General features: G+C 39.0%; 2 pseudogenes; both read right to left on the bottom strand.

Moving 5' to 3' along the window:
• Positions 1–2,116: 2,116 nt before the first annotated feature.
• On the bottom strand, positions 2,117–3,046 carry LOC133240666 (olfactory receptor 4P4-like; annotated as a pseudogene).
• A 22,708-nt stretch (positions 3,047–25,754) lies between these two features.
• Positions 25,755–26,684, bottom strand: LOC133240665 (olfactory receptor 4C46-like; annotated as a pseudogene).
• Between the last annotated feature and the right edge of the window lie 629 nt (positions 26,685–27,313).

Raw genomic sequence — 27,313 nt, 5'->3', positions numbered from 1 at the left:
AGTTGAATAAATGCATGATAATCAGCTGCCTTGAAAGTTACTCTCTGCATATACTTAGGTGTCACAGGCAGTCTTATCTAGAACATATATTTGGAGAAGTAGTACTAGTAAAGAGTATGGAATAAATCCCTTGGGAAAGAACTATGGACAGAGTAGGCAGCTTATCTATTTTTATAGACAAAGATTTCATTAGGATTAATTATCTTTAAAAATCTAAAGTGTTTGGAAATGCCCAGATAATTCTTTCCTGCAGACTCTTCTCCTTTTCCATGGAGAGATGATTTTCTTTAATTTCAGTCACGAAGAGTTGAGCACGACTGAGCGACTTCACTTTCACTTTTCACTTTCATGAATTGGAGAAGGAAATGACTACCCACTCCAGTATTCTTGCCTGGAGAATCCCAGGGACAGGGAGCCTGATGGGCTGCCGTCTATGGGGTCGCACAGAGTTGGACACGACTGAAGCGACTCAGCAGCAGCAACACAAAGAAAAACCATCAACATAAACTTCAACATCAACATAAATTCTCTAGTAAAATGGTCTTGAAAGTTCCACAGAAACAGACAAAATGGAAATTCTGGACTATGAAAGATCACATGATTCTACATACAATGTTTTATTAAATCTATACTGCCTTTGATTTTAAAGATATTAATATGTGTTAAAAAAGTCATCTTAGAATTGATAAGTAGTATTTCATTTAAAAATCATCTTTAATAAAAACAAGGGGTATATTTCAGATTGTTTCATACTTATTCATTGGAATAAAAATTTTATGATTGGCCTCCTATGTGAGAGGTCTTCTTTGGTGGCTCAGAGGTTAAAGCATCTGTCTGCAATGTGGGAGACCCAGATTCGATCCCTGGGTGAGGAAGATCCCCTAGAGAAGGAAATGACAACCCGCTCCAGTATTCTTGTCTGGAGAATCCCATGGATGGAGGAGCCTTGTGGGCTACAGTCCATGAGGTTGCAAAGAGTCGGACACGACTGAGAGACTTCACTTTAACTTTCATTCACTTTAGACAATGTAGAGGGGCCCAGCATAGCTGGATGAAAGCATCCAAACAAAGCAAATTGAGGGAAGAATGATAAAGAAAGCAGAAAAGCACCGAATATCAGTTTCTAGTAGCCACATGCCTTGCAAAATTTCACAAGTATTGAAAGAAAGAAAATGCTAGTTGCTCAGTCATGTCCAACTTTTTGCCACCCCTTGGACTATAGCCCACCAGGCTCCTCTGTCCATGGAATTCTCCAGGCAAGAATACTGAAGTGGGTTGCTATTCCTTTCTCAAGGGGATCTTCCCTACCCGGGGATCAAACCCAGGTCTCCCACAATGCAGGCATATTCTTTACCATCTGAGCCACCAGGGAAGCTCTTAATATTACGTTTTATGAACTATAATATTATCTCATTTTAAAGCAATGGCACCCCACTCCACTCTTGTCAGACACGACTAAGCGACTTCACTTTCACTTTTCACTTTCACACATTGGAGAAGGAAATGGCAACCCAATCCAGTGTTCTTGCCTGGAGAATCCCAGGGAAGGGGGAGCCTGGTGGGCTGCTGTCTATGGGGTTGCATAGAGTCGGACACGACTGAAGTGACTTAGCAGCAGCATAGATATTTTCAAAATGAAAACAATATAATTAAAACAAATTTCTAAGACAAAGGCATAAAAACTTACAGAGTCAGTAGTTACCCATGTCTCCTTGATCCCATAGCCTATTATTATAACACCATATTTTTCTTTCAATGTGGTGTGACCTCTGAGATTAGCTTGTTACAATCAAATAATTTTCTAATGCACGGATCAACAGGTTAGATTTTATTCCAAGGAAAATAAGGTTTAACAGCAATTTTGCAGAGGGCTGTTATATGACAGGAGATGTGCTTTAGGATAGTTCTTATATTAAAATGTCTCAAATCCAAGTGGTCACACCCAGAACTAGCTGGATCCCTAAAAGAGCAGACCGTGATCTGAATCATAGCAACATGCTTATTTGACTCATAAAATGTCAGGGGTCATTGAGTCCAACTCCTCAAAGAAAGCTAATATGTTTCAATAATATTTCAATGGATACATGTCCTCAGGACATCAAGTACATCACCCTATTTACTTTAAATCTAAATGTATCACTTTAGACCATACTTTCCTCATGGCGATTTTCATTTCCATGTTTCTCAGGGTGTCATGAGAAGGTTCAGCATGGGAGCAATCACAGTGTAAAACAGAGATTTCCTTATCCTTGTCCTCTCTCTCTGCAGGTAGAATACAAATGTAGATACAGGGCACTAAGAATAACAGTACAACTGTTATGTGAGAACTACAAGGAGAGAGAGCTTTCCTTCACCCCGGAGAGGAATGTGTTCTAAGATTATATAATATGACTATGTAAGAAGCTACTAGGACAAGAAAAATGGCAACAGCTACCATCCCTGAATTTGCAATCACTAGGATACTCACAACAAGAATGTCTTTGCACACCAGTTTCAAAAGAGGCTTCACATCACACATGTAGTGATCTATCTGATTAGGACCATAAAAAGGTAACTAGAGTACCATGAGAAGTAAAGCAATAGAATGCCAAAAACCCACAGCCCAGGCCAGGATGATCAACATGTCATACCTCTGTTCATGATGACCATGTAGTGCAGGGGCTTGACAATGGCGATGTAGTGGTCAAAAGCCATTGGCACCAAGATGAATATTTCCACACCTGCCAGCAAGTGGGCAGTGAAGAGCTGAGTCATATAGTTGTTATAGGAAATGTTTCAACAGTTGTTATAGGAAACATTTCTTCGTGCTGTAGCTAGGTCCCTGATTAGCCTGGGGACCACCGTGGATGAGGGAGAGGTGACAGAGAAGGTAGTACATCGGTTGTTGCATTAGATGGTTGCAGGTGATGGTGAGCAAGATGATAAAATTCCCCATTAAGACAGCCAGGTAACAGAGCAGGAACAAGAAGAAGAAAAGTAACTCTATTTTCTTATTTCCCCACAGCCCTATAAAAACAGATTCTGTGACATTGTTCTGATTTTCCATGAAGCTGAGCTGAGTTCAGAATACACAACATAAATTCAGTTCATCTGAAATGAAACAGAGCATGATACATATTTAAGAGCATTTTAAAACTTTGTGTTAATTATGCAATGAAAAAAGATGTTGTTCATAGAGGATTTACTACAGACAGTCTATATTTTCTGTTGTTTTTAGATCATGGACATCATATTTCTAATGATATTTTAAAAGAATATGTATATAAATCTGGATCATTTGTAAATATTTTTCAGGGATTTAACTCATAACCAACTAACAGGTAGTTTCTGATAGTCATTTTGCATATTGGAAAACAAAAGTATTGGAGGATTCAGTTAATTACACCAAATAATTACGATATTAAATTAAAGTCAAGCCAAGATGAACCTGACTCTGATACCAGACTTCATGCTCTTGGGAACTATGTAACAACATTCACTGAATGTTGAGGAAATTCCAGCTCTTGTCCATCTCTATAAAAGATAAAGGTCATTCTCCATTTCAACCTTTAGTCATCTACATAACTTTAAGAAAATCTCTCCCATTCTCCATGTGCATATGAATCTTGTATAAAGTTTCAGTCACAGAGGAACATTTCCTACAATCAGTGGAGCTCCATATATATTCTTGAAATTAAAACAAAGCATGTAATACTTATAGTAGAGCCTACCTAAATTAGTCAAAAGTATCAATAGTTTCAAGGGTTCTCTTAGGCAGGTGTGGTCAAGATTCAGAATATGGAGTAGCTGGAAACAAGAGATTCAAGTACAATGTGGGGCATGTGAATATAGGATATTACTATATTAAAACTCCATTTTTCTGATTATTCAAAATATAGAGGTTACTGTTGATAATTTATAAACATTTTCAAGAACTAGAAGTTTTCTTTTGAAATCTGAAGAACTTTGTGTGATTAAAAAATAACCTACTTATTTAAATACACATTTCATTTTATTTTTATTTTTTTATATTTATTTTTTGAGAATTTTATACTTTTATTCAGTGCTTTGCATTTTAGTTTTTTTTTATTTTAAATTTTATTTTATTTTTAAACTTTACAAAATTGTATTAGTTTTGCCAAATATCAAAATGAATCCACCACAGGTATACATGTGTTCCCCCATCCTGAACCCTCCTCCCTCCTCCCTCCCCATACCATCCCTCTGGGTCGTCCCAGTGCACTAGCCCCAAGCATCCAGTATTGTTCATTGAACCTGGACAGTGCCACCTTTTTGATGTAGTATACCTAGAAGCAGAGAAGTCAATATGTTGAAATCATCACCTTCTACCCATAATCAAACGTCCTCCACAGCAAAGTCATGGTTTGCCTCAAGTACTGTTAATTTCAATGACCTGTGTCCTAATAGTACTACTGAGGAACACTATGATGTATTGTACAGATCCATCATCAAATGACCATAAAGATGAGCATCTGGGCTCACATGTTCTTGTTAGTTTTGTTTGTTTGTAGGTGGTGTTGTTGTGAGCTCTGAGTAGTTAATACTCTGTGAGCCTCTTTTTTCAACTGATAAGTGAAAATGATAACAGTAGATCTGTTTGCTTCATATCAAAAAAAAAAATGTGCAAAGAATATCCAGTATAAATAGCCTATTGTTCAGACTTGTCAACTCCACAGGACAATACTCCAACAAGTAATTGGAGAAAAACCACTGTTATCTAAGAAAATAAATACTGCCATGTTCATCAGTTAATTATTTTATCTTTAGATTTTCTATTCTGTAATAGGGAAATTGGTTGACAAATCCATATTAGACTTACATAAACATAAGGAAGAAACATCAGTGTTTCTGTTACACAGACTAACATAAGTTTAGTCTGTGTATGAAAGAGAGCTTATTAAAGAATTATTTATATATAAATGGAGGAAAAAACCTACTTTATGTGGAAGACTGATCACATGACACAAACAAATTTAAGATAACTTTTTATTAAGATTTTAGTAAAAAATTGTAGAAAAACTGTAGGAAGTGTATCTCTTGTTTTAGAATGTTTCTTATATATTGGTTTAAATCTCAGCATTCAACATCTGGAGCAGTGTTGCACTAATTTTCCAAAGTGAACATCACTTTGGAAAATGCATTCTCATGAGAAAATATCCTTTAGAGCAGGTCTCATTTTCCTTCTGATCTTCTCTAACTAAAATTCATGAAAACTGCCTATGGTTTGTTGTTCGTTTCTATCTCCTACCCTGTTTCCTTTCTTTCTCCCTCTCTCTCTCCCTACCCACTCACATATCCACACTGCCCCCCGCCCACATACACCCACAACACACACCACCCATATATATGCTTAGATGCATGTGTTTTTTGAGTGAAGGAAGAATATTGAGTTAACTTTTCCCACATACTTTCTTGTTAAAGAATTTCTTTCAAGAATTCCTTCTTCAGACTTGAAATTCTTCAAGAAAAATCTCTGTGAGGAACTGTTTGGAAAGACATCAGCTACAGTTTAAAAGAAAAAAAAAAAACCACTTAAATAAAGTGTATTACGAAAAAGGATTTATGACTAAAGTTAAAAAGTACATAAACAGTGTAAAAACCCATCAAGGGAAATTTGATAGGATTTTTTTTTTTCTTTCAGTGTTTAACATATCAATAGAAAAGAAAATCATGAAATTAAAATTTGTAGTATTCTTTATTTGCTGTAATTAGAGTAAAAAGCTGAAATAACCATATGCTAACTATGTGTTCTGGCATTTGTGCTCAGTCATGTTTGACTCTTTGCAACCCCATGGACTGGAGAGCTCTTCTGTCCATGGAATTTTCTAACAAGAATACCGGAGCAGGTTGCCATTTCTTACTCTAGGGGATGTTCTGTGAACCAGGAACTGAGCCACTGTCTCCTGGGTCTCCTGCACTGTCATGCAGACTCATTACCACTGTGCCATGTAGGAAAATCTGTATATGTTCTAGACACAATACTAAAAACTTTTCATTTACTAATCATTTTCCCTTTACCACCAATTGTTAGGGAAGGTATAAGTGCCCCTGTTTTGCAGATAAGGGAGCTGGAACACAAGTTTCTACAACAACTAAGGGGAATTCTATATCTAGACAAATTCTGTATGGCTTAGAACCTCATACTATTTTCACTATACTGGAATTTATTTTCCCAGACACAAATAAATAAAGGCTTAAAACTCTCAGTTTGTCCTCAAATTAATGTCTGGATTTTTCTGAATTCCCTCTCTTGAAAATAACCACCAAGAAAATTAATCTAGAAGATTTCAAGTTTTAAGATTCCAATCACTCGGATCAAAAAATTATGTAAAGTTGTTCAAAATCCCAATATTTAATAGAAATTTAAGGTACACACAAGGCTTCCTTGGTGGCTCAGTGGTAAAGAATCCATCTGTCAAGCAGGATACTCGGGTTCTATCTCTGGGTAGGGAAAAAAGACTCTGGAGAAGGAAATGTCAACCCACTTCAGTATTCTTGACTGGGAAATCCAATGGAGAGAGAAGCCTGGCAGGCTACAGTCCATGGGCCTGCAAAGAGTTGGGCATAACTTAGTTGTTTACATGTTAAACAACACCACCAACAAAATATACATGTGTAACTCAGGACAAAGCTCACTTCTGTAAGATTTTCCATTTATTTGAAATGTCAGGCAACCCTTCAGGCTGTTTCCTTTTATTTTTCTGAGGTGTGATCTGACACAGCAAATAGATATGGAATACATCTGACTCCCAGCCACCACCCCTGGCCTCAGGCATGGGGGCGTGGGGTAGCTCCTCCCGGCCGGCATCCCTGGCCCAAGTATATGCCCCAACCAGTAATACTGAAGAAGCTGAAGTTGAACGGTTCTATGAAGACGTACAAGACCTTTTAGAACTAACACCCAAAAAAGATGTCCTTTTCATTATAGGGGACTGGAATGCAAAAGTAGGAAGTCAAGAAACACCTGGAGTAACAGGCAAATTTGGCCTTGGAATACAGAATGAAGCAGGGCAAAGACTAATAGAGTTTTGCCAAGAAAATGCACTGGTCATAACAAACACCCTCTACCAACAACACAAGAGAAGTCTCTATACATGGACATCACCAGATGGTGAACATGAAAACAGATTGATTATATTCTTTGCAGCCAAAGATGGAGAAGCTCTATACAGTCTGCAAAAACAAGACCAGGAGCTGACTGTGGCTGAGACCATGAACTCCTTATTGCCAAATTTAGACTTATATTGAAGAAAGTAGGGAAAACCACTAGACCATTCAGGTATGAACTAAATCAAATCCCTTATGATTATACAGTGGAAGTGAGAAATAGATTTAAGGGCTAAGATCTGATAGAAAGAGTGCCTGATGAACTATGGACTGAGGTTCGTGACATTGTACAGGAGACAGGGATCAAGACCATCCCCTTGGAAAAGAAATGCAAAAAAGTAAAATGGCTGTCTGGGGAGGCCTTACAAAAGAGAAGCTAAAAGCAAAGGAGAAAAGGAAAGATGTAAACATCTGAATGCAGAGTTCCAAAGAATAGTAAGAAGAGATAAGAAAGCCTTCTTCAGCAATCAATGGAAAGAAATAGAGGAAAACAACAGAATGGGAAAGACTAGAGATCTCTTCAAGAAAATCAGAGATACAAAAGGAACATTTCATGCAAAGATGGGCCCAATAAAGGATAGAAATGGTATGGACCTAACAGAAGCAAAAGATATTAAGAAGAGATGGCAAGAATACACAGAAGAACTGTACAAAAAAGATCTTCACGACCCAGATAATCATGATGGTGTGATCACTGACCTAGAGCCAGACATGCTGGAATGTGAAGTCAAGTTGGCCTTAGAAAGCATCACTACGAACAAAGCTAGTGGAGGTGATGGAATTCCAGTTGAGCTATTTCAAATCCTAAAAGATGATGCTGTGAAAGTGCAGCACTCGATATGCCAGCAAATATGGAATGCTCAGCAGTGGCCACAGGACCAGAAAAGGTCATTTTTCGTTCCAATCCCAAAGAAAGACAAAGGCAAAGAATGCTCAAACTACCACACAATTGCACTCATCTCACACGCTAGTAAAGTAATGCTCAAAATTCTCCAAGCCAGGCTTCAGCAGTACGTGAACCATGAACTTCCTGATGTTCAAGCTGGTTTTAGAAAAGGCAGAGGATTGATATTTGGCAAAACTAATACAATTATGTAAAGTTTAAAAATAAAATTAAATTAAAAAAGAAGAAGAAGAAAAGGCAGAGGAACCGGAGATCAAATTGCAAACATCTGCTGGATCATCGAAAAAGCAAGAGAGTTCCAAAAAAACATCTATTTCTGCTTTATTGACTATGCCCAAGCCTTTGACTGTGTGGATCACAATAAACTGTGGAAAATTCTGAAAGAGATGGGAATATCAGACCACCTGACCTGCCTCTTGAGAAATTTGTATGCAGGCCAGGAAGCAACAGTTAGAACTGGACATGGAACAACAGACTGGTTCCAAATAGGAAAAGGAGTACGTCAAGGCTGTATATTGTCACCCTGTTTATTTAACGTATATGCAGAGTACATCATGAGAAACGCTGGGCTGGAAGAAACGCAAGCTGGAATCAAGATTGCTGGGAGAATTATCAATAACATCAGATATGCAGATGACAGCACCCTTATGGCAGAAAGTGAAGAGGAACTAAAAAGCCTCTTGATGAAAGTGAAAGTGGAGAGTGTAAAAGTTGGCTTAAAGCTCAACATTCAGAAAACGAAGATCATGGCATCCAGTTCCATCACTTCGTGGCAAATAAATGGGGAAACAGTGGAAATAGTGTCAGACTTTATTTTTCTGGGCTCCAAAATCACTTCAGATGGTGACTGCAGCCATGAAATGCTGCTTACTCCTTGGAAGGAAAGTTTTGACCAACCTAGATAGCATATTCAAAAGCAGAGACATTACTTTGCCAGCAAAGGTCCATCTAGTCAAGGCTATGGCTTTTCCAGTGGTCATGTATGGATGTGAGAGTTGGACTGTGAAGAAGGCTGAGCGCTGAAGAATTCATGCTTTTGAACTGTGGTGTTGGAGAAGACTCTTCAGAGTCCCTTGGACTGCAAGAAGATCCAACCAGTCCATTCTAAAGGAGATCAGCCCTGGGATTTCTTTGGAAGAAATGATGCTAAAGCTGGAACTCCAGTACTTTGGACACCTCATGCGAAGATTTGACTCATTGGAAAAGACTGATGCTGGGAGGGATTGGGGGCAGGAGGAGAAGGGGACACCAGAGGCTGAGATGGCTGGATGGCATCGCTGATTCGATGGACCTGAGTCTCAGTGAACTCCAGGAGTTAGTGATGGACAGGGAGGCCTGGCGTGCTGCGATTCATGGGGTCGCAAAGAGTCGAACACGACTGAGCGACTGATTTGATCTGACATCTGACTCTCCTACGAATGTCCATCCAAAAGATGCATTTAGGGAAGTATTGTTGGGGATAACTTGATTAAAAGCACAACAGAGGCAATAGGGAAAAAAAATCCCACATGCAGTCTATAGCAGTCAATGTGTATGAGGTTATAATTATAGGAATTGTCAATAATATTAAAGGGATCTATAAGAGAGGCTTGAGTCTTATTTAATGGAATCTCAAGGGTTACCACAGGTATGGCTCCATATTTCTATAATATGATAGCACTGATGAAATAGCATAGATATTTATCTATTTTTCACTTTTCCTAAAATAATTTCTTCAAAGACTGAAGTTGCTGTTTTTTACCATGGTATATATTAAAATATAAATTAATAATCTTGTAATCTTTATTATCATTTTACATAAATGTAGTAAGAGAGAATAAGAAGATAATTTCTGTTCCTTATAAACATTACATCATTGCCATTAGGATAGAAATTAGGAAATTATCTATCAAGATTTAATTATACCCACTGGAAACTTAGAAGCCATATACTGACTTGTGTTACTCAATATTAATTATTTTTATGTGCTATTTAAGGTCAAGTAGAAATCCATAATAGATCTTTCTTTCTTTATTTAGCTTCTTTTGCTTTGTTTAGTCCCTTTTCACTTGTTGTGAATGTGTGAATGAGGAAGAGGAGTGTCAGTAGAACCTAAGGAAACAGGTTGAGTACAAAGTAGTCCTTAGTCACTATATCTATCAGATGTTGTTCATGGGTTCATGTAAGGTTTTACTTATATATATATATATATATATATATATATATATATATATATGTATGTATGTATTTAAAATGTTTAATTCTTCACTTCTACTCCAGGTACTCACTGGACTCTAAGATATTTAAATATAGCCAAAAGATATTACATGTTCTGACCCCAGGTGGTACAGTGGTAAAGAATCCACCTTCCAATACAGGAAATGCATGAGACATGATTTGATCCTTGATCTGGGAAGATCCCTGGAAGTAGGAAATGGTAATCCACTCCAGTATTCCCACTTGGGAAAATTTCATGGACAGTGGAGCCTGATGGCCTATACTACATGGAGACACAAAGAGTCAGACATGACTGAGTGACTGAGCACACATATTACACATTAGTTGTGGTTGTCCTACAGTGATTCACATCCAGAAATAATCTCTTACTATACTCAAAATTCTCCAAGCCAGGCTTCAGCAATATGTGAACCGTGAACTTCCTGATGTTCAAGCTGGTTTTAGAAAAGGCAGAAGAACCAGAGATCAAATTGCCAACATCCGCTGGATCATGGACAAAGCAAGAGAGTTCCAGAAAAACATCTATTTCTGCTTTATTGACTATGCCAACGCTTTTGACTGTGTAGATCACAATAAACTGCGGAAAATTCTGAAAGAGATGGGAATACCAGACCACCTGACCTGCTTCTTGAGAAATCTGTATGCAGGCCAGGAAGCAACAGTTAGAACTGGACATGGAACAACAGACTGGTTCCAAATAGGAAAAGGAGTACGTCAAGGCTGTATATTGTCACCCTGCTTATTTAACTTATATGCAGAGTACATCATGAGAAATGCTGGGCTAGAAGAAGCACAAGCTGGAATCAAGATTCCCGGGAGAAATATCAATAACCTCAGATATGCAGATGACACCACCCTTATGGCAGAAAGTGAAGAGGAACTAAAAAGCCTCTTGATGAAAGTGAAAGTGGAGAGTGAAAAAGTTAGCTTAAAGCTCAACATTCAGAAAACGAAGATCATGGCATCTGGTCCCATAGCTTCATGGGAAATAGATGGGGAAACAGTGGAAACAGTGTCAGACTTTATTTTGGGGGGCTCCAAAATCACTTCAGATGGTTACTGCAGCCATGAAATGAAAAGATGCTTACTTCTTGGAAGGAAAGTTTTGGCCAACCTAGATAGCATATTCAAAAGCAGAGACATTACTTTGACAACAAAGTTCCGTCTAGTCAAGGCTATGGTTTTTCCAGTGGTCATGTATGGATGTGAGAGTTGGACTGTGAAGAAAGCTGAGCACCGAAGAATTGATGCTTTTGAACTGTGGTCTTGGAGAAGACTCTTGAGAGTCCCTTGGACTGCAAGGAGATCCAACCAGTCCATTCTGAAGGAGATCAGCCCTGGGATTTCTTTGGAAGAAATGATGCTAAAGCTGAAACTCCAGTACTTTGGCCACCTCATGCAAAGAGTTGACTCATTGGAAAAGACTCTGATGCTGGGAGGGATTGGGGACAGGAGGAGAAGGGGACGACAGAGGATAAGATGCCAGGATGGCATCACTGACTCTTTGCATGTGAGTCTGAGTGAACTGCAGGAGTTGGTGATGAACAGGGAGGCCTGGAGTGCTGCAGTTCATGGGGTCGCAAAGAGTTGGACATGACTGAGCGACTGAACTGAACTGATCTGAACTGATCGGACCAGATGCCATGATCTTAGTTTTCTGAATTTGAGTTTTAAGCCAATTTTTTTCACTTTCATCTTTCACTTTCATCATGAAGCTCTTTAGTTCTTCTTCACCTTCTGCCATAAGGGTGGTGTCATCTGTATATCTGCGGTTATTGATATTCCTCCTGGAAATCTCAGTTCTAGCTTGTGCTTCATCCAGCCTAGCATAAATAAGCAGGGTGACGATATACAGACTTGTCTTACTTCTTTCCCAATTTGGGACCAGTCTGTTGTTCCATGTCCAGTTCTAACTGTTGTTTCTTGACCTGCATACAGATTTCTCAGGAGGCAGGTCAGGTGTTCTGGTATTCCCATCTCTTTAAGAAATTTCCACATTTTATCATGATCCACACAGTCTAATTTTTGGCGTAATCAATAAAACACAAGTAAATGTTTTTTTCTGGAATTCTCTTGGTTTTTCTATGATCTAACAGATGTTGGAAGTTTGATTTCTTGTTCTTCTGCCTTTTCTAATCCAGCTTGAACATCTGATAGTTCACATTTCATGTACTGTTGAATCTCTCTTGGAGAATTTTGAACATTACTTTGCTATCATGTGAGATGAGTGCAGTTGTATGGTAGTTTGAATATTCTTTGACATTGCCTTCCTTTGGGACTGGAATGAAAACTGACCTCTTCCAGTCCTGTGGCCTCTGCTGAGTCTTCCTAATGAAAACTGACCTCTTCCAGTCCTGTGGCCTCTGCTGAGTCTTCCTAATTTGCTGGTGTATTGAGTGCAGCTCTTTCACAGCATCTTTTAGGATTTGAAATGGCTCAACTGGGATTTCATTAACTCCACAAGCTTTTTTCTTAATGTTCCTTCCTAAGGCCCCCTTGACTTTGCATTCCAGGATGTCTATATCTAGGTGAGTGATCGCACCATTGTAGTTATCTGTGGTATATATATCTCTTCCTCAAATTTCCTTGTCATCAGTCTTCTAACCATATCCCCTCACCCCCCAAAGTCCCTGAGCATCCAGCCAATTCATTGGCCAAAACCATGAATCAGTATATATTTTACATTTTGGAACTCCTTCCAAGTTAAATAATTGACTAGTTTCACCCCTTGAAATGTACCCATTGGGAGGATTTCCTTTTGCTACTATTGTTCTGGTACTTTTCAGGATGAGGTTGCATTTCTGCAGCTGCCAATTTAAAAGATCATTGCGGAAATATTCCTTTACAAGTCTGAAGTCTTATATTCCTTTGTTAATTTATCATAAGTTATAGATGAAGGCAGGGTGAGATAAGGAAGTGTAATGGGAGTGGGGACCATGATCATTTTTGCCACTTTTCCCTGAAAATTTGCCTTCAGGACTTACTTGGGCCAGATCATGCCTCTATCACTTTATTTTTTGATGGGGTACTGCTGTGCACACCCAGCTTTATGGCTTAGACAGTTTTGATAATACCAAGTGCATGAAAGAAGCTTCGGTTGCATAGTGACTTGGTGACCCATGGTGAACCACTCAGTTTCCATTAAGGTGCAGTGGCAGGCCAAACTATTTCAGAAAAGGAGAGTAGTTATCTTGGAAGGATGGCAAGACTATTTTTCCAAAATCCTACTTGTCTGCACTGAAATTCATATATGGAAGCCTGGCAAGTTTTCCAACATTACTACCTGTGACTGAAACATCAAGCAACATAGATCTACTGGATTATTAATACTTGTCCTCAGTCTCAGAGATGCTTGTATGCCAGGTTGAACCTATAGCAGAGCCTTTTCTATTTCTGGAACTCATTTAAAAGTCGAATCTTTTTGAGTAACTTTACAACTGAGCCAGAGAAATATACCCAAATGTATGATACGATGACTATGATGACTCTCCAATCCAATAAGGCAAAGAGGCATTGAGCATCATCTCTGGTTATAGGAGAGGCCAGACGGAACAAGTTATACATCATATTAAGAGGGATAGATAGCATTATGTACCCATACTACTGGTCTCCTGGAAATTCCAATGAGTTTATTAGTAGTTTATTTGCTAAGTCGTGACCAACTCTTGAAACCCCATGGACTGTAGCCTGCCAGGCTGCTCTGTCATTGGGATTCTCCAGGCAAGAATACTGGAGTGGGTTGCTGTTACCTTCTCCAGGAGATGTTCCCAACCCAGGAATCAAACCTGGGTCTCCTGCATTGCAGGCAGATTCTTACTGACTGAGCTACAAGGGAAGCCCAATGAGTTTCAGTTCAGTTCAGTTCAGTTCAGTCGCTCAGTCGTGTCCAACTCTTTGAAACCCTTCTTCACAGTCCAACTCTCACATCCATACATGACCACAGGAAAAACCATAGCCTTGACTAGACGAACCTTTGTTGTCAAAGTAATGTCTCTGCTTTTGAATATGCTATCTAGGTTGGTCAAAACTTTCCTTCCAAGGAGTAAGCATCTTTTCATTTCATGGCTGCAGTAACCATCTGAAGTGATTTTGGAGCCCCCCAAAATAAAGTCTGACACTGTTTCCACTGTTTCCCCATCTATTTCCCATGAAGCTATGGGACCAGATGCCATGATCTTCGTTTTCTGAATGTTGAGCTTTAAGCTAACTTTTTCACTCTCCACTTTCACTTTCATCAAGAGGCTTTTTAGTTCTTCTTCAATTTCTGCCATAAGGGTGGTGTAAATCTGAGTATCTGAGGTTATTGATATTTCTTTCAGAAATCTTGATTCCAGCTTGTGCTTCTTCCAGTCCAGCATTTCTCATGATGTACTCTGCATATAAGTTAAATAAGCAGGGTGACAATATACAGCCTTGACGTACTCCTTTTCCTATTTGGAACCAGTCTGTTGTTCCATGTCCAGTTCTAACTGTTGCTTCCTGACCTGCATATAGATTTTTCAAGAGGCAGATCAGGTGGTCTGGTATTCCCATCTCTTTCAGAATTTTCCACAGTTTATTGTGATCCACACAATCAAAGGCTGTGGCATAGTCAATAAAGCAGAAATAGATGTTTTTCCTGGAACTCTCTTGCTTATTCGATGATCCAGCGGATGTTGGCAATTTGATCTCTGGTTCCTCTGCCTTTTCTAAAACCAGCTTGAACATCAGGAAGTTCACGGTTCACATATTGCTGAAGCCTGGCTTCGAGAATTTTGAGCATTACTTTACTAGCCTGTGAGATGAGTGCAATTGTGCAGAACTTTGAGCATTCTTTGGCATTGCGTTTCTTTGGGATTTCACTGAACACTGACCTTTTCCAGTCCTGTGACACCTGCTGAGTGTTCCAAATTTGCTGGCATACTGAGTGCAGCACTTTCACAGCATCATCTTTCAGGATTTGGAATAGCTCAACTGGAATTCCATCACCTCCACTAGCTTTGTTCGTAGTGATGCTTTCTAAGGCCCACTTGACTTCACATTCCAGCATGTCTGGCTCTAGGTCAGTGATCACACCATCATGATTATCTGGGTCGTGAAGATCTTTTTTGTACAGTTCTTCTGTGTATTCTTGCCATCTCTTCTTAATATCTTTTGCTTCTGTTAGGTCCATACCATTTCTATCCTTTATTGAGCCCATCTTTGCATGAAATGTTTCCTTGGTATCTCTAATTTTCTTGGAGATATCTCTAGTCTTTCCCATTCTGTTGTTTTTCTGTATTTCTTTGCATTGATCACTGAAGAAGGCTTTCTTATCTCTTCTTGCTATTCTTTGGAACTCTGCATTCAGATGCTTATATTTTTCCTTTGCTCCTTTGCTTTCACAGCTATTTGTAAGGTCTCCCCAGACAGCCATTTTGCTTTTTTGCTTTTCTTTTCCACCGGGATGGTCTTGATCCCTGTCTCCTGTACAATGTCACGAACCTCAGTCCATAGTTCATCAGACACTCTATATCAGTTCTAGGCCCTTAAATCTATTTCTCACCTCCACTGTATAATCATAATGGTTTTGATTTAGGTCACACCTAAATGGTCTAGTGGTTTTCCCTACTTTCTTCAACTTAAGTCTGAATTTGGTAATAAGGAGTTCATGATCTGAGCCACAGTCAGCTCCTGGTCTTGTTTTTGTTGACTGTATAGAGCTTCTACATCTTTGGCTGCAAAGAATATAATCAATCTGATTTCGGTGTTTACCATCCAGTGATGTCCATGTATAGAGACTTCTCTTGTGTTGTTGGAAGATGGTGTTTGTTATGATCAGTGCATTTTCTTGGCAAAACTCTATTAGTCTTTGCCCTGCTTCATTCCATATTCCAAGGCCAAATTTGCCTGTTACTCCAGGTGTTTCTTGACTTTCTACTTTTGCATTCCAGTCCCCTATAATGAAAAGGACATCTTTTTTGAGTGTTAGTTCTAAAAGGTCTTGTAGGTCTTCATAGAACCGTTCAATTTCAGCTTCTTCAGTGTTACTGGTTGGGGCATAGACTTGGATTACTGTGATATTGAATGGTTTGCCTTGGAAATGAACAGAGATCATTTTGTCATTTCTGAGATTGCATCCAAGTACTGCATTTTGGACTCTTTTTTGACCTTGATGGCTACTCCATTTCTTCTGAGGGATTCCTGCCCACAGTAGTAGAAATAATGGTCATCTGAGTTAAATTCACCCATTCCAGTCCAATATTTTAGTGAACTAAAAGTTCACTCATTCCTAGAATATGGACATTCACTCTTGCCATCTCTTGTTTGACCACTTCCAATTTGCGTTGATTCATGGACCTGACATTCCTGGTTCCTATGCAATATCACTTTTTACAGCATCAGACCTTGCTTCTATCACCAGTCACATCCACAGCTGGGTATTGTTTTTGCTTTGGCTCCATTACTTCATTCTTTCTGGAGTTATTTCTCCACTGATCTCCAGTAGCATATTGGGCACCTACTGACTTGGGGAGTTCCTCTTTCAGCATCCTATCATTTTGCCTTTTCGTACTGTTCATGGGGTTCTCAAGGCAAGAATACTGAAGTGTTTTGCCATTCCCTTGAGTCTCCTAATTTTAGTTTACAAGGAAATGTATTACCAAAAAGATCTAAAGTAGTTGCCACTTCTGACACAGTAATGAAAATCACATTTCCAGCTAAATACCAAGTACCAGCAGCTCCGACAATATGTTCTTGCGTTGAAATACATCTGGCACAGAAGCTGGCTAACCTTAGAATTATACACTGTCACTCTCCAAGATCCATGCCTATCCTGCAACAGGCAAAAATAGGAGAGCTGAACACATATGTGGTGGTAACTCCCATCCCACATCTTTCAAGGTTTGATGGTGGCACTAATCTCTACAGTCCCTCCAGGCATATGGTACAACTTTTAGTTTACTATTTTTCTAAGGACAGGCAGTAATAATGCCTTCCACTGAGGTTTTTCTCACATAATATCCCTTATTCTTCAGGACAGTGAACCAATGTAATAATTCTGTCAGTCGCTAAGTATGTCTGTTCCGATTATCCATTCTGAAATTGGAAAATAACCACAGCATGGGTTCCATGACCACAGGACCCACTGTAAATAGACCTGAGCTAAACTTCCATTGGTCACCAGACCTCCATTATTTCAACTCTAATTGAGGGGCTACGGTAATGTTTTGACCTCCTGGAATAAGTTTCATGTTAAAGTCAGTGTCCTGAAACTTCTGATTATTAACTTTTCCACAGTGCATAGTTAACCTGATAAAAGGTCAAAGGTCCCTCTAGGGAAATATGAGGTAAAGATAAATTATACATTTTAGCAAGGTACCAGAGTCCTGCTTCAAGGGGACTGGATATCCCTTTTTTCTTAGGATTCAGAATCTGTAAGCTGGCTCAAGTCAGGGAACTCATTTGATGACATGAATTTCTATATTCATGATTTGAGTTAGAATTTTTTTTTTACTTTATTTAAAACTTTTCTGCTGACACAGGTCAGTGGAGAGTCGAGTAAAATCCCTCTCTTTTTATCCTAGGAACATCATGATCAGCTAGACAACACGTCTTGTGCTGATTATTTAGATTGTCATTTTGATTCTACTATCCATTTTGGTAACTAAGCCCACCTTGCCTTTCAGATTAAGTGCCATCACTTGACTACTGGCTGCTCCCTAGGATCAAATCACTCTTAACACATTTGCATTTCACAAACCAGCAACCAGTTTTCATTAGAGACCTGGGCTTTAGAAAATAGACATCTCAGCTTTTCAAGGATACTGAAGCATTCAAATTTATTTCTCATGGTTGTGATGAATGGTGAACATTTGGGACCCTTTCAGGAGGCTTAGTAGATTTTTAATAACAAATCCATTCTAATATTTCAATTTCAGGAGAGTTCAGTTCGGTTCAGTTGCTCAGTCGTGTCCAACTCTTTGCGACCCCATGGACCGCAACATGCCAGGCTTCCCTGTGCATCACCAACTCTTTGAGTTTACCCAAACTCATGTCCATTGAGTCAGTGATGCCATCTAACCATCTCATTCTCTGCTCTCCACTTCTCTTCTCACCTTCAATCTTTCCCAGCATTGGGGTCTATTCAAATAACTCAGGTCTTAGCGTCAGGTGGCCAAAAACAAAATATTGGAGTTTCAGCTTCAACATCAGTCCCTCTCATGAATATTCATGACTGATTTCCTTTAGGATGGACTGGTTGGATCTTCTTGCAGTTCAAGGAACTCTCAGGAGTCTTCTCCAAAACCACAGTTCAAAAGCATCAATTCTTCAGCGCTCAGCTTTCTTTATAGTCCAACTCTCACATCCATACATGATTACTGGAAAAACCATAGCCTGGACTAGACGGACCTTTGTTGGCAAACTAATGTCTCTGCTTTTTAATATGCTGTTTAGGTTGGTAATAACTTTCCTTCCAAGGAGTATGTGTCTTTTTTATTTCATGGCCACAGTCACAACATACAGTGAATTTGGAGTCCAAAAAAAAATAAACTGAGCCACTGTTTCCACTGTTTCCCCATCTATTTGCCATTAACTGATGGAACCAGATGCTATGATCTTAGTTTTCTGAATATTGACCTTTAAGCCAACTTTTTCCACTCTCTTTTTTCACTTTCATTAAGAGGCTCTTTAGTTCTTCTTTACTTTCTGCCATAAGGGTGGTCTCATTTGCATATCTGAGGTCATTGATATTTCTCCTGACAATCTTGATTCCAGCTTGTGCTTCATCGAGCAAGTGTTTCTCATGGTGTACTCTGCATATAAGTAAAATAAACAGGGTGACAATATACAGCCTTGACGTACTCCTTACCCTATTTGGAACCAGTCTGTTGTTCCACGTCCTGTTCTAACTGTTGCTTCCTGATCTGCATACAGATTTCTCAAGAGGCATGTCAGGTGGTCTGGTATTCCCATCTCTTTTAGAATTTTCCACAGTTGTGGTGATCCACACAGTCAAAGGTTTGGCATAGTTAATAAAGCAGAAATAGATGTTTTTCTGGAACTCTTTGCTGTTTCAATAACCCAACAGATGTTGGCAATTTGATCTCTGGTTCCTCTGCCTTTTATAAATCCAGTTTTAACATCTGGAAGTTCACGGTTCTCATATTGTTGAAACCTGGTTTGGAGAATTGTGAGCATTGCCTTACTAGTGTGTGTGATAATTGCAATTGTGAAGTAGTTTGAGTATTCTTTGGCATTGCTTTGAGGGTTAGGGTTAGGGTTAGGGTTAGGGTTAGGGTTAGGGTTACATCCATTGGGTTATTGAAAAAGCAAAGAGTTCCAGAAAAACATCTATTTCTGCTTTATTAACTATGCCAAACCTTTGACTGTGTGGATCACAACAACTGTGGAAAATTCTAAAAGAGATGGAAATACCAGACCACCTGACATGCCTCTTGAGAAATCTGTATGCAGATCAAATTTGGAATTTGAATATTTCTTTGGGATTGGAATGAAAACTGACCTTTTCCAGTCCGTGGCCACTGCTGTTTTCCAAATTTGCTGGCATATTAAGTGCAGCACTTTCATGGCATCATCTTTTAGGATTTGAAATAGCTCAACTGAAATTCTATCACCTCCACTAGCTTTGTAGTGATGCTTCCTAAGGCCCACTTGGCTTCGCATTCCAGGATGTCTGGCTCTAGGTGAGTGATCATTCCATCGTGATTATCTGGGTCATGAAGATCTTTTTTGTCTACCTACCTTTTAATCACTTCTGCTACATTAAACCAAAGTGGAGGGGACACTTCTATGGAACTCACAATGGACCATTATTTTGTTCATGTATTAGCCACCACAAGCTATTTGAGGCTTTCTTACCTCATCCAGTTGCAACATTAAATGGAGATATCCGTTTAATGAGCCCATATCAATAAATTATGCCTGATCAAATTTGATGATTTTTCTACCTCCCTCAAGTTCCATATACATTCCCTAGATTTATATCACAAAGGTTTAGAGATTTTCTTTACTTCCCTCCAGCTGCAACATGAAGAGTAAAATCTCTGCTTGGTAAGCACACCTCAATTAGCAGTTAGGTCTGATCAAAGTTTATTTCTTTCTATAATTGTCCCATACTGGTTATCTCTATTCCCACATATATTCCTTGGATTTCTGTTTGTGTAAATTAGAAAACTCAAGTAGCTCTTTTGGAGTGTAGTGCACCTCCTCCAATGTCACTGTCTGTACCTTGCTTTCAGATGCCTGCTGGGGCCTGAGACAAGTTACAGAATCAGAAACAATGAGGGGAGCTGAGGTGGGTCCTCAGGAGAATCAGCATGGTCTTTCTTTTTTTATTTTATTTTATTTTTAAACTTTACAATATTGTATTAGTTTTGCCAAATATCAAAATGAATCCACCACAGGTATACCCGTGTTCCCCATCCTGAACCCTCCTCCATCCTCCCTCTCCTACCCTCCCTCTGGGTCGTCCCAGTGCACCAGCCCCAAGCATCCAGTACCGTGCATCGAACCTGGACTGGCGACTCGTTTTATACATGATATTATACATGTTTCAATGCCATTCTCCCAAATCTCCCCACCCTCTCCCTCTCCCACAGAGTCCATAAGACTGATCTATACATCGGTGTCTCTTTTGCTGTCTCATACACAGGGTTATTGTTACCATCTTTCTAAATTCCATATATATGTGTTAGTATACTGTATTGGTGTTTTTCTTTCTGGCTTACTTCACTCTGTATAATAGGTTCCAGTTTCATCCATCTCATTAGAACTGATTCAAATGTATCCTTTTTAATGGCTGAGTAATACTCCATTGTGTATATGTACCACAGCTTTCTTATCCATTCATCTGCTGATGGGCATCTAGGTTGCTTCCATGTCCTGGCTATTATAAACAGTGCTGCGATGAACATTGGGGGTACACGTGTCTCTTTCCCTTCTGGTTTCCTCAGTGTATATGCCCAGCAGTGGGATTGCTGGATCATAAAGCAGTTCTATTTCCAGTTTTTTAAGGAATCTCCACACTGTTCTCCATAGTGGCTGTACTAGTTTGCATTCCCACCAACAGTGTAAGAGAGTTCCCTTTTCTCCACACCCTCTCCAGCATGGTCTTTCATGGCAGCTGATGCAGGGGAGGCCACTGCAGTTTCTTCAGCCAAGGGAGGGTTAATTCTATAGACAGGAGGTATAGCCTTGTCTTCTGGGGTTGGAGACACCACTTCACTGGCAAAGAACACTCACCTTATCCTTGTTTCTTCTTTTAAGTTTCCTCAAACCTTTGGTGATCTAAGCTGGAATCTGGAATTTATTCATGACTCTTCTCATACCTTCATCCTATATTAAGTTTTTTTTTTTTTTCTTTGCTGTTTATAATTCCTAAGTATTGCTTTGCCCTCTTCTCTATCTCTCAGTTTTAGTTTGGGTTCCCCAAGATGAAGACACTGAGATGAAATTTTCATGAAAGCTTAGCTTTAGCCTAGAGCCCTGGAGCCCTGGAATATATGTTGTCCTGCAGTACTGGTTCCACCATACATCAAGGGGATCAGCCTTTTCATTGCTGCTTCTGTCATTCATTATTAACTCCTGGCCCCTTGCATGGTGGGTATAATCTCCAGTGAGGCAGTTCCAATTATCTCTCCTGCAGCTGTCCAGAAAAAATGGGACTGTGAGCTTTTAGCAGCCCAGGCAAACAGCAGCTGTGTTCTAGGTGTACCTGTGCAGTGAATGAGGTCTGACCAGATGCAGAGGGTCTACAACATTATTCACCATCACTGGCACCACTGGAAGTCACACCTCCATCATTTCATGTCCAAATCATTACAGTAGCTTCCCTAACATTCTGCTACTTGTGCTCTTCAATTTATTTTCTCTACTATAGCCAAACACCTTCCCCAGTGGCTCAGATGGCAAAGAATCTGTCTGCAGTGCAGGAGACCCAGGTTTGATCCCTGGTTTAGGAAGATGATCTGGAGAAGGGAATGACAACCCACTCCAGTATTCTTGCCTAGAGAATCCAAATAACAGAGGAGACTGATGGACTACAGTTCATGGGATCACAAAGAGTCGGACATGACTGAGTAACTAAAATGTTTTCACTATAACCAAAGTTATTATTCTAAAATTGTAAATCTAACTGCATCATGTGCTAGCTCAGTCTTATGGACTCTGTGGGAGAGGGAGAGGGTGGGAAGATTTGGGAGAATGGCATTGAAACATGTAAAATATCATGTATGAAACGAGATGCCAGTCCAGGTTCAATGCACGATACTGGATGCTTGGGGCTAGTGCACTGGGACGACCCAGAGGGATGGTATGGGGAGAGAGGAGGGAGGAGGGTTCAGGATAGGGAGCACATGTATACCTTTGATGGATTCATTTTGATATTTGGCAAAACTAATACAATTATGTCAAGTTTAAAAATAAAATAAAATTAAAAAAAAATACTTTCCAAAAAATATCTGAAAAAATATTTATATAACTGAAATCACTCCACTGTACACCTGGAACCCACAATGTCAGAAATTATCTGTACTTCAATATGAAAAATAAAAATCTTTTAATATCATGGCAACCCACTCCAGTATTCTTGCCTGGAGAATACCCATGGACAGAGGAGCTTGGAGGGCTAGAGTCCATGGGTCACAAAGAGTCAGACATGACTGAGTGACTCAGCACAGCACACAGTACTTAGTTTTAAGCCTTAACACAATCATGAGCCCCGTCCCAGTCTTTTCTGTCCCTATCACTCCAGCTTCAATTCAGTTCAGTCGCTCAGTCAAGTCCAACTCCACAAAGTCACACGCATCAGCTCCCTATCTTGCTATTTATCCTTTAGAAACTGTCTAGCATGCTTTCTGGAGTGTAGTGCATATTCAATAAACAGTTGTTGAACCAGGAGTTTAGTAACCACAGCTATGTGACATTTATGAGGAGTCAGTGTACACACTTCACCTTCTGGACTTTGTTACATATTTCCTCTCCTAAAACATTCTTGCTCCATCTGATGTCTATTCATGCCTCTGATTCTTTGAGTCCCATTTCTGATGTATTTTCACCTTGGAGTGTTTTCTGAACCCCCAGGTCTTTGTTCTGTGTTCCTCAAAAGTGCTTTCAGAGTAAGTACCCTTGTTTCCATTATCTTACTGTTTATAGTACTGTGTTGTAGTTTTTTGCTCTCTTCTGAGAATCTATGAATCTAAGGTCTGTGGAGACATCATTCAGGTTTTTCTTTATTCATGCTGAAGCCCCAGCAACTGTCACTATTTGATACGTTCCTTGGGCTGAAAAATATGTGTTGTTTAATGAATGTAGGGTGGGTGAAATGAATGGAATATACTTATGCTAGGGTTGCTTTTTGTGTAAATGGGGCTACAAATTCAAAACAAAACACGTGTATACCCATGGTGGATACATGTTGATGTATGGCAAAACCAAAGCAATATTGTAAAGTAAAAATAATGATAATAATAAAAAAATAAAGTAACATAAAAAATTTAAAAAATAAATAAAAATAAAAAACAAAAAATATATTTTTATAATGAAATTTTACCAAAAAGTAAATGCAGGAAATATGTTTTGATTTTTAAATCAAAATATAAAAACCAATAAATATGAAATAATCAATATAAAATAATAAATATTGAAAAAATATTGACAGAGAAATATAGGGAAAAACAGAATGATGATATCATGCTTAGGACTGGTAGAGTATTTTGTTCAAAAGATAATGAGGTTATTTTCAATTTATTCCTTATTCCTAGTTTATGCAGGAATAAAACCACATCTTAGTTTTCAAAAGACATATACCTAGATAACTTGCCTGAGTCTGAAACCGGTAAAGGTAGAAAAAAATTCCTAGTCTGCAATACTACATTTTGCCCAATATTTTGTTGAATTTATTCATCTTCCCTTATACTTACACTTATTCATCTAACATTTATCATAAATCAGACATTGTGACTTGAAGATATTATTAGCAGGTAGGGAAATACTTTACAGAGTATGACTTAATTTCTTTAATTAATTGAAATTCCTGTCTGATATTAGATCATTCTTTTACTTGGATCTTCACTCTTTTTGATGGGTTTTCAGGATAAGATTGTAACATGAGCAATACAAAGTGATTTTTAATGCATTAAGAAAATTTGGAATATTGTACAACATTCCTTGAATTCCCCTTAGAGTTTAAATGTTCCATTGTTTATCATATATTAATGCATATGTATGGAATCTAGAAAAAAGGCAAAGATGAACCTATGTGTAAGGTAGGACTAGAGGTGCAGATGTTGAGAATTGATTTGTGGGCACAGTGGAGGAAAGAGAGTCTGGATGAACTGAGAGAATAGCGTTGAAAATATCATATGTAAAATAGTTAGAGGAAAGCTGCTGTACAGCACAGGGAGCTCAGGTCGATGCTCTGTGATGACCTAGAGGGGAGTTATATACCACGGTGTTACATATCACATACCATATATACACACATATATATATATATGGACAGAGGATCCCGGTGGGCTACAGTCCACAGGGTCACAAAGAGTCGGACATGACTAAAGCGACTTAGCACACATCATATACACAATTTCAGCACAGTCCCTGTCTCAATAAATGGTAAGTAGTATCAATATGTTTTTCCAATAGTCATATGTGCATGTGATATTTTGACTATAAAGAAGTCTGAGCACAGAAGACTTAATGCTTTCAAACTGTGGTGCTGTGGAAGACTCTTGAGAGTCCCTAGGACTGCAAGGAGATCCAACCAGTCTTTCCTCAAGGAAATCAGCCCTGACTCTTCATTGGAAGGACTAATGCTGAAGCTGAAGTTCCAATATTTTGGCCACTTGATAGAAAGAGCTGACTCATTGGAAAAGATCCTCATGCTGCAAAAGATTGAAGGCAAAAGGAGGAGGGGAGGCAGATGAGATCATAGGATAGCATCACCAACTCAACAAACATGAGTCTGAGCAAACTCTAAGAGAGAGTGGAGGACAGAGGAGTCTGGGGTGCTGCAGTCTATGGGGTCCCAAAGAGTCAGAAATGATTTAGCAACTGAACAACATAATTATGTTACCTTTGTATCATTGTCTGACAGCATATTTCTGCAGTTAAGAACATGGTCTGAGACAGCAGCTAAAAATATGGTTCTTCAATATTTCCGTTTTGGAATTTTCCCATTCTATTTATTTCATCACCTATAAAATGAGGATAATAGCAATGCCTACTTATTTGGATAGTTACAGCGATATCAGTTCAATATCAATGTATTTATTTTTTGTTTTATTAGAATGAATTTATTAAGGCATATAGATAGATAAAGCTAGAAAAACTAAGTCTTAGTTTTCTCAGAATGTTCCAAACATTAAAAAGTAGTCTCCTGCCACTTTGTCTCACATTTCATGCATCATTTCTTCTCCTCATTGTGGAATCTATGATTTATAGTGGCTATTTTCCCCCCTTTATCTCAAAGGTCTTTTTTGCTGAAAGTATCAACAATGTCCTTCTGAACTTTGCACCAGGAGAATCAATGCTGGTCTCTGTGTACCTCTTATTTATCACCTGAAATAGATTTTCTATTATACAAATTCCTAATGGCATTTTTCATCTGGGCATTTCTCAAGGTATAGATGAATGGATTTAACATGGGAGTTATCATAGTGTAGAATACAGCCACTGCTTTATCAATTGGTAAAGAAACTGGTGGTCTCAGATATACAAAAATGCAGGGCACAAGGAGCATGGTGACAACTGTGATGTGGGAGACACAAGTGGAGAGGGCCTTGCGCCTTGCCTCCAAACTGTGGTTCCTTAGGGAGTGCAGAATGACCACATAGGAGCCCACCAAGAGGATGAAGTTTATAAGACAAATGAAACCACTGTTGGCAGCAACAAATAGTCCTAGAATGTGAGTATCAGTGCAGGCAAGATTTAGCAAAGGGTTCAGATCACACAAAAAGTGGTCTATGACATTAGGGCCACAGAAGGGTAATCTGAAGATGAAAAAGATCTGTATGATTCCATGAAGAAAGCCTCCCGCCCATGCTACTCCAATTAGCAGCCAACACACCCTCCAGTTCACGATGCTTGTGTAGTGCAAGGGCTTGCAGATGGCCACATAGCGGTCATAGGCCATCACAGTGAGCAGGATGGCCTCAGCACTTCCGAAGAAATGTTCCCCAAAGATTTGCATCACGCATCCATTGAAGAGGATGGTATTCCTTTCACGGAGGGAATCGACAATCAGTTAAGGGGTATTCACAGAGGAGTAGCAAGCATCAATAAGGGAGAGATAAGCCAGAAAAAAGTACATGGGAGATCCCAGTAATGGACTGACTATAATGGTGACCATGATGAACAAATTTCCTACCACAGAGATGATGTAGACAACCAAAAACAAAACAAATATGATCTTCTGCAACTTTGAATTCTGTGTGAGCCCCAAGAGAACAAACTCTGTCACGTTGCTCCTATTCTCCATTTATTTTGTATTATGGTTCATTATGTTACCTGAAAAAAAAAAAAAAAGTTACTTTTCAGCACCTCAACCTTGATTTCACTAAGCCTCTCCATGTAATAAAAAATAAATGCCCAGGTTATATGGAGTTCTGAATTTTTGAGTTCTTTTCTTGACATAGGAAAAATATTTCTGATCTGTTAAAGATAACTTACATACTCCCCTGAGGAGAGAAAATACTTAGAGTTAGAGACATGAGGGACTCTGAACACAAAGGTGGGAGAATTTCTGTGCACATATACTTATGTGAGATGATGCAAGCCCAATATGAATCAATAGATCCCACATACAGTGGCAGCCAAACCTGAGATGAAAGGTAGAATATGGATGTAAAGGGTAAAGGGTATGAATGCAAAACCACGGGGTTTTCCCTTTATTCTTAGGAAATGAGAAACCATGTAAGTTAAATGAAAATGTGAAAATAAGGATGAAGAGGGATGTGAGAGAGAGAAGGTGTGTTGGATTTAATTCCAAAAATGATCTTTTTCTTACTTGTATGAAGTGCAATGAGGTTTAGTAAGGGGAGGGAAGATAGAACAACATTAGTATCAGACTGTAATATTTCACATAAAGTGTAACAGAGCTTTGGAAAT

This window comes from Bos javanicus, chromosome 28, assembly GCF_032452875.1.
Source record: "Bos javanicus breed banteng chromosome 28, ARS-OSU_banteng_1.0, whole genome shotgun sequence".
In the NCBI taxonomy this organism is placed as follows: Eukaryota; Metazoa; Chordata; class Mammalia; order Artiodactyla; family Bovidae; genus Bos; species Bos javanicus.
Note: the sequence above shows the minus strand (reverse complement) of the source record. Positions and strands in the feature narration are given on the sequence as shown.